Source organism: Ovis canadensis, chromosome 11 (assembly GCF_042477335.2).
Source record: "Ovis canadensis isolate MfBH-ARS-UI-01 breed Bighorn chromosome 11, ARS-UI_OviCan_v2, whole genome shotgun sequence".
Lineage (NCBI taxonomy): Eukaryota > Metazoa > Chordata > Mammalia > Artiodactyla > Bovidae > Ovis > Ovis canadensis.
Window position 1 is genome coordinate 51,276,645 of NC_091255.1, and position 7,485 is coordinate 51,284,129.

The 7,485-nt window shown below is 54.1% G+C and overlaps 1 pseudogene; it reads left to right on the forward strand.

Annotated features, from left to right (window-relative positions):
• Positions 1 to 3,341: 3,341 nt before the first annotated feature.
• Positions 3,342 to 7,198, forward strand: LOC138414348 (primary amine oxidase, liver isozyme-like; annotated as a pseudogene).
• The last annotated feature ends 287 nt before the right edge of the window (positions 7,199 to 7,485 follow it).

Here is a 7,485-nt window from a genome sequence, read left to right on the forward strand (position 1 = left end):
AGTCCCTATGGAAAACTCTTGCCTGTTGTGACCTCCTCACCTTCTCACCCCTCCGAGGGCTTGCCGGTTGCTTCTCAGGCTCCTGGACCAGCTCCTTTGCTTCTTCTCCACCAACCAGCCCGCCCAGCCCCACACCTGGGCGTTTTCTGGCCTTTGGCCCCGCCCCTCCTCTCTCTCTTCTGCACAGTCCTCCCTGGGTGATTGCAGGCTCTCCTATCTTTAATGATTACTACTTGTTGTTCGACCTAAATTTCAATATCCAGCCTAGAAGCTGTTCTCCCATCCCTGGAAACCCATAGAGACAATGGTCCTTTTTCTGGATATCTATGTTGGGGCTTCCCAGGAGCACCTCAACCTCAAACTTATTGGTTTCCCCGTTGACATTGCTGTTCTTGTAGGTCCTTCTGATGAGGAAAGCCCCTCACCCACTCAGGTCACTGGTTAGAGGAAATTCCTTGGTGGTCCAGAGGTCAGCGCTCCTCCATTCCCGCAGCAGTCACGGGGTCCACACATAGCTGGGGAAGTAGGATCCTGCAACATGCACTGTGGGACCAAAAAAACAAGTCCATAAATTACCAAGTCACCGAATGGAAACTGTCTTTTTGTCACCCAAGTCACTGTGCTCTTTCTCACCCACCCACCCAGCCAATCAGACACCGAGTCCTGTCAACTCCACCCACCACACTGCTCAGACCCTCCCTTCCTTTTGTCCTCCAGGTCGCTGGCTTCAGTCTGGCCCTCTGCCTCCCATCTGGTGTCATGATCTCTGTCTTTACCAATCCAAGCCCTGTTCGGAACCACAGTCAGAGCCATGTCCCCAGATTACAGATCGGAGGGAGAGCAGTGACCTGCGTGTCCTTCCACTGCTGGACCGGGCCTCCGAGCACAAGCTCAGCTCAGGCACTGCCGCCTGTGACCCAGATCTGGGGGCTGCAGATGGGCTCTGGGTCCCAGGAATCAACTCACCTTGAGCATATTCACAGAGGCTAGGGCCAAGTTTGTCCAAAGGGAAATAAGAGCTTTGGCGGGGGGAACGGGACATGTGGTCCTGTCTCCTGAGTAATTCTCCAAATGAGACTCCTTTTTTGGTTTAGGATGGCTGACACGATGATTGTGAAGCCTACGATGAAAGGACATCAGAGGAAGGGATGTGTCTAGGACACTTAGAGAAGGTGGGCAGGGGGCACCTTCTTCTATATCAGTTCCTCCACCAGGTCAGGCAGAATCTCTCCCTCCCGCTCCCTGATCATTACCCACTCTCCCTAGGAGACCTAGGATACCCCAGCAGAGTGGCTCTTCTTGACCTATGCTTGGTCACACTGGTTGGGATTACTTTTCCCAAGCATAGGGAAAGCATTATCCATCCTCTTGATGATGTGTTCTTACCAAGGAGAAGAGGCCATCGCTTACAAAAGGATCCAGAATGAAGTTCTTGGCCTGGAGAGGCTGGCCTTGTGGCCAGGGCTGAGTGTGACCTCAGATTCCGCTCTTCTTAGTACAACGTCTGCATGAACCGTTTCAATTTCAGAGACTGGGGTTGAAGACCCTTGACTGGGGTGCTTGCACTGGCACATGGACAAACGTCTCCTCAAGCAACAGAATCCAGGGAAAGTATGTGGTATTCAAAATACCGGCATGGACCAGCAGTTGGGGCGATCATGAACCATAAGATACAAAAAGAGCACAAGTGTACTGCCACTTCTGAGCTGCCAAAAGCAAAAGCAGTGTATTGGGCACTATCTTTGCACACAGGACCACAAGCAGTTGGGTAGGCCACCTAAGCCAGCCCTGGGGCCCGCTGTCCGGATCTGCCCCCACTCTTACTCCATTGAAGGAACCAGGCCACACAGGGCAAGCAGGGAACCTGTGTTTTGTTCTTGCTCCTTCCTGCAGCAGCTTGAGTGCCAGTAAGGCCCTGCCTCAATTCCTCCTCTGGCCTCTTATCAACTCTACTGATGGAAGTGTCCAAGGACGCAGCTTGGTAACAAAATGACCTGTATGTGGAATTTGCATATCAAAATAGAGCTGGTTGCAGAAGCAGCTGGTATCTGGAGAAACTGACCTTCCTGTGGTTGATATCCCTGGTGTCACATGTTCCCAGACTTCTGTCTTTCTGCAAGGCCTGCTTTCCTTAAGACCCACACACTGCACAAGCTTTCCTGATCTGATCTCTTCTGCTGTCCCACTGCCTCCTGTCACCACCTCACACTCAATACGCTGACCTTGGCCATTTCCGACCCATGCCCAGGCTGGTTCAAGTTCTGTACCTTTGCACGTTCTGATCCTTTTGGCTGGGATGTACTGTCCATTCTCCTCCAGGCGAACTACTAGGTTATCTAAGGTGCCTTTTGGGGGAAGTGGTCTTGGAAGTGTGCAGGTTGGAAAGGATTCTCCCCCAGTTCACCAGGGAAGCATGTCCCATCTCTGGAACCCTCAGTTTCTCTGGTCCTGTCAGGACCTGGCTGCACAGAAGACAGTGTCTCCCCAACATCACCTGCCTGAGAACGGAGGTAGCTTTGCTCTCTGCCTCTGCACTATCCTGGAAAGGGGTTTCCAGGGGATGAGGGTTGTGGACAGCTAGGTTAAATTCACAGCCAGGGTTCCACGCACCCTGACCTGTGATGGTCCGTCAGTCCTGCTCCTGGTATAATGAGGGGGTCTTTCTTACACTGACTGCTCCCCCCACCGCCTGCTCCCCTCCAGTGAGTCAGGGAGCTCAGGGCCTCCACGATGTTAAACTGGCTCAGCCCTCAGTTCCCCAGTTCCTTATAGGTGCTTTGTGTTCTCAGTATGACTCTGTAGGCTCCTGTGGGTACCTGTAGGATTCTGGTTTTAGGGGAGCAGATGACAGTGAGGAGGGCTTCCCAGTCTAGAGGAAGGAAGGGGCGAATCCTGCTGGAGGGTTGTGCTCAGGTGTGATTTGCTTACAGCCAGGTAGCCAGGAGAAAGTCTGGGCCTGGAGCAGAAGGAAGTGCCCAAGGACAGTCCCTTTCTGTCCCCGTCACATCTTCCTCTTCTGTCTCCAGCTGTGTACTCAAGCCCAGCCCTCCCCCACTTTGTGCTCCAACCTTGAACCTGAGTGTTTGATTTGGAACAAAAAGACAGAGGCTGACATGGGCCACTTAAAATGCAGATTCCTACCTCAGCCGCATTTCCTGAACTGAGTTAACTACTACCCCCACCCCACCCTCCACTCCCTGCCAACCCTCTGCCCTTGGCTGCTTGTCTTCAGCGTATCCATCATGCCATCGCCCAGAAGACCCACCCAGAGCCAGGAACTTCCAGACACTAAGGAGGCATCGTGCACCCCGTTCTGTCTGTCCGTGTGTCTATCTTGCATGCTGCATTCTGATTCAAGAGCCTGAAGAGTCAGGAGTTTTAGTGATGTTCCTCTTCATTTTTCTGTCCTTGTGGACTCTTCTGGTGATGGGCAGGGAGGAAGGTGGTTTTGGGAGTGAGGAGGGAGTTGGGAAGCAATGTCATCCCAGCCTGCCTCCCCCCTGCCCCTCCGGATCTCCCAGTGTCCAGCCCTGGGCACAGCCTGACCACAGCCAGCTGTTTGCAGACCTGAGCTGAGAAATGCTGACGGCTGTGATGTCTTTCATGACCTAGAATCTGGGGCCAGACTTGGTGGATGAGACCCAGGGCCAATCCTCAGACAACTGTGTCCTCCTTGTAGAGGTGCAGCTGCCCCCTAAGGCTGCAGACCTGGCCCACCTGGACAGGGGGAGCCCCCCACCTGCCCGGGAGGCACTGGCCATCATCTTCTCTGGCAGAGCATCCCAGCCCAACGTGACTGAGCTGGTGGTGGGGCCGCTGCCCCAGCCCTCCTACATGTGGGATGTGACTGTGGAGTGTCATGGGGGCCCCCTGCCCTATCACCAATGCCCTGTGATTCTCCCAGAGTCCCTGGACATAGACCAGATGATCTTCGACAGAGAACCACCCCAGGCTTCTGGTGTCCTCCACCACTGCTGCCCCTATGACCAACGAGGATAGAACCTGGTGACCCTGAACTCAGCTCACCGTGGCTCACAGTCAGGGGACAGGCCCACCCAGTTCGGCCTCTACTATAACATCGCGAAAGGTGGGTCTTACCTGCACCTTGTGGGGCTGGCGCTGCATGTAGACCACAAGGCTCTGGACCCTGCCCAGTGGACCATCCAGAAGGTGTTCTTTCAGGGCCGCTACTATGAGAGTCTGGCCCAGCTGGAGGAGCAGTTTGGGGCTGGCCAGGTGAATGTGGTGGTGATCCCAAACAACGGCACAGGTGGGTCCTGGTCCCTGAAGTCCCAGGTGTCCCCGGGTCCAGCTCCCCCTCTGCAGTTCCATCCTCAGAGCCCCTGCTTCAATGTCCAGAGCAATCGAGTGTCCTCCTCATTATGGACTTTTTGTTTGACCTCAGAGCTTTCAGTGGTCCTAGGATTTTGACATTTGATTACAAAGAGAATGACTGGCTTATGAGATCAGCCTACAAGTGGCCAGCACTGTTTATGGTGTGGGAATACCCCACAGCAATGTTCACTCGCCCTGTGAATAGCGGCATTGGCATGGGTTACTTCCCCACACCCCTGATTCGTGTAGAGTGCCCCTACCAGGCCAGCTACATGGACTGGCACTTCGTTGTGGAGTCCCAAGCCCCCAAGACACCACATGACGCCTTTGGTGTGTTTAAGCAGAACAAAGGTCTGCCCCTGAGGTGACATCACTCGGATTTTCTTTCCCACTATTTTGGGGGCGTTGTGGAGACAGTGCTGGCCTCAGGTCTGTGTCCATGATGCTCAACTATGACTATGTGTGGGATTTGGTCTTCTACCCCAATGGGGCCATAGAAGTCAAATTCCATGCCACGGGCTACATCAGCTCAGCGTTCTTCTTTGGTGAAGTCCAAAGATGCGGAAACCAGGTTGAGGAAAAAACGCTGGGCGCCATCCACACCCACAGTGCCCACTACAAGGTGGATCTGGACGTGGGAGGTAAGTCACCCTAGGGTAGGCAACGATTCCAGTAGAGGGGGCTGCAAGATTGGGGGCATCTTTGGGTGAGAGGGCAGAGAAGCAGGGGACACACTCAGACTGGTCTTCTCTTTGGCCCCCACTCTGAAGCCAGGTGCAGGCAGAGTCCAGAGGCAGCAGGGCAGCTGCCTGACCAGGCCTCCCTCCTCCCTTCCTCTTCTGCAGCCCCCCTGCCCCCCAAAACTTGATAACTGTGTCTGGACTGAGGACATGGCTTTTGTCCCATGATGGTACCCTGGAGCCCTGCGCACCAGACACAGAGGCTGCAGGTGACCCGGAAGCAGCTGGAGACTGAGGAGCAGGCCGCCTTTCCCCTGGGAGGGGCCTCCCCTCGCTACCTGTACCTCGCCAGCAACCAGAGCAACAAATGGGGGCGCCCTTGTGGCTATTGCATCCAGACGGTCAGCTTTGCTGGGGGGCCGCTGCCCCAGAACAGCTCCATGGAGAGAGTGGTCAGCTGGGGGAGGTGGGTGATGCGTATTGTCGGAGGTGGGTGGATGAGACGAGCACAGCATGTTGGGAGGGGCAGTTGGGAACCCAGCTCCAATTCTACACAAGGTGAGGTAAGAGCACAGAACATTTCCTGGTTATCAAACGGCCTACAGTAGACACATGGTCCCCCTGGAAGGCTAGGGCCCAGGCCATAAGCCTTCCTGTTTTCCTGATGCTGTGAAATCCAAAGGAATCAACAGGAAAAGGACATGAAAAGATGCTGGGCTCAGGTCAAAAAGAAAAGGAAAAAGAAAGAGATCACCCCAGTACTGTATCTTTAAAAAACAAAAAATGGTGTTGGACTACCCACTAGGTGGGATGCGGGATGTGCAGGAAAATGGCTGCACACTAGGGTGACATCACGGTGAGGGTGTGGATGAGCTGGGAAGCTGAGGTCCATGGACTCAGCTCCCTTCCATGATGATCAGGCAGCAGGACAGGGACAGTGACCACGGACCCCTGACCAGAGCATCTCTAGGTACCAGCTGGCCGTGACCCAGAGGAAGGAGACAGAGCCCAGCAGCTCCAGCATCTTCAATCAGAATGACCCCTGGACTCCCACTGTGGACGTTGCTGACTTCATCAACGATGAGACCATTGCTGGAAAAGTCAGCTGACTGTGGGAGATGAGGGACGGATGGGGGACACAGAGATCCGCCCCACCTTCCCTTGGTGGGGGGACCTGAAACCCCGTGATCATCTGGAGGGCTGAGCTGACTCCTGCTTCTATCCTCTTGTGGATCTGCTCCTTACCTGTGGAGGGAAGCTTCCTAAGCTGGGAGTTCATCTGCAGACCCTGGCTGATGCTCCAGTCTTTCCTCAAGAGGCAGCAGCTCTCTCAGTCTCTTTTGTGGACTGAGTCCTTTAAGGGACCCAGGATTCAAAGGGCTGGAATGACCAGGGAAGACCACCTCTCTTATACCTAACATTTATCCGTTTCTGTCTTCACCACTAAAGGATTAATTTCCAAACGTTGTACTTTTCTGCCATCCAAACCTGATCTTCCCTCCTCCATTCTCCTTCCTTCAGTTACAGTTTGGGAACTCTCCCAGAGTCGGGGGAGGTGCTAAAGTAGCCTGTGGGTGTCACCATTTCTCTTTGGATGGGTAAGGTGATGGGGACATGATGGGAAATGTCCCAGATGGCAGCTGCAGACTGGGACATAGGAGGCTGGTATTGCTCCTAATATGAAGTTGATTCTCTATGCTTTGACTTTAGGGTTACTATGAAAAAACTTTTAAAGATTTAAAACCCTCTTGAGTGATGGTGGGCTCCCAAAGATAATCCTGTGGGAGGCAGAGGTGTCCTTAGCAGCAACAGGCCTCATGACCCCCTTTCTTCCCCTACTAGGACTTGGTGGCCTGGGTGACAGCTGGTTCCTGTACATCCCCCATGCAGAGGACATTCCCAACATGGTGACAGTGGGGAACAGTGTGAGCTTCTTCCTACAACCCTGCAACTTCTTTGACCATGAGCCCTCCGTCAGTTCTGACTCCATCAACTCCCAGGAAGTCCACGATGCTGGGTCCTACTAGGTCAACTCCCTGGCTTGCCTGCCCAAGGCTCCTGCCTGTGCCCCTGATCTCCCTGACTTCTCCCACGCGGGCTTCTTCCAGAACTAGGTGTTCCCTGGGATGGGGAATGAGAATGGAGCTCCAGGGTCTGGGAGTGTGGGGAGAAGGGCCAGGAACTGGGGAGCCTGTGCCCTCTTCTCCCTCCTCACCTCCCAGGGTCCTCTCTCTCCTCCATCGTCCTCCCTTGCTTACCGCCTCGCTGGGATCATCCTGAAGCTATGCTGCCTGAATCAGGGGCTTCTCAGCTCTGTGCACCCCAACAAGCTGGGTTCCTGTCACAGAGGAGAGGAATGGTCAGATGAGAGTCTGGAGTCATGGTTACACCTTTCTAGGAGACTCCTCGGTTTGGTGGTTTTCATTTTCTTTTCTTTGGTCTTTGCTTTCTGCTTTCCCCAGATCGTTTT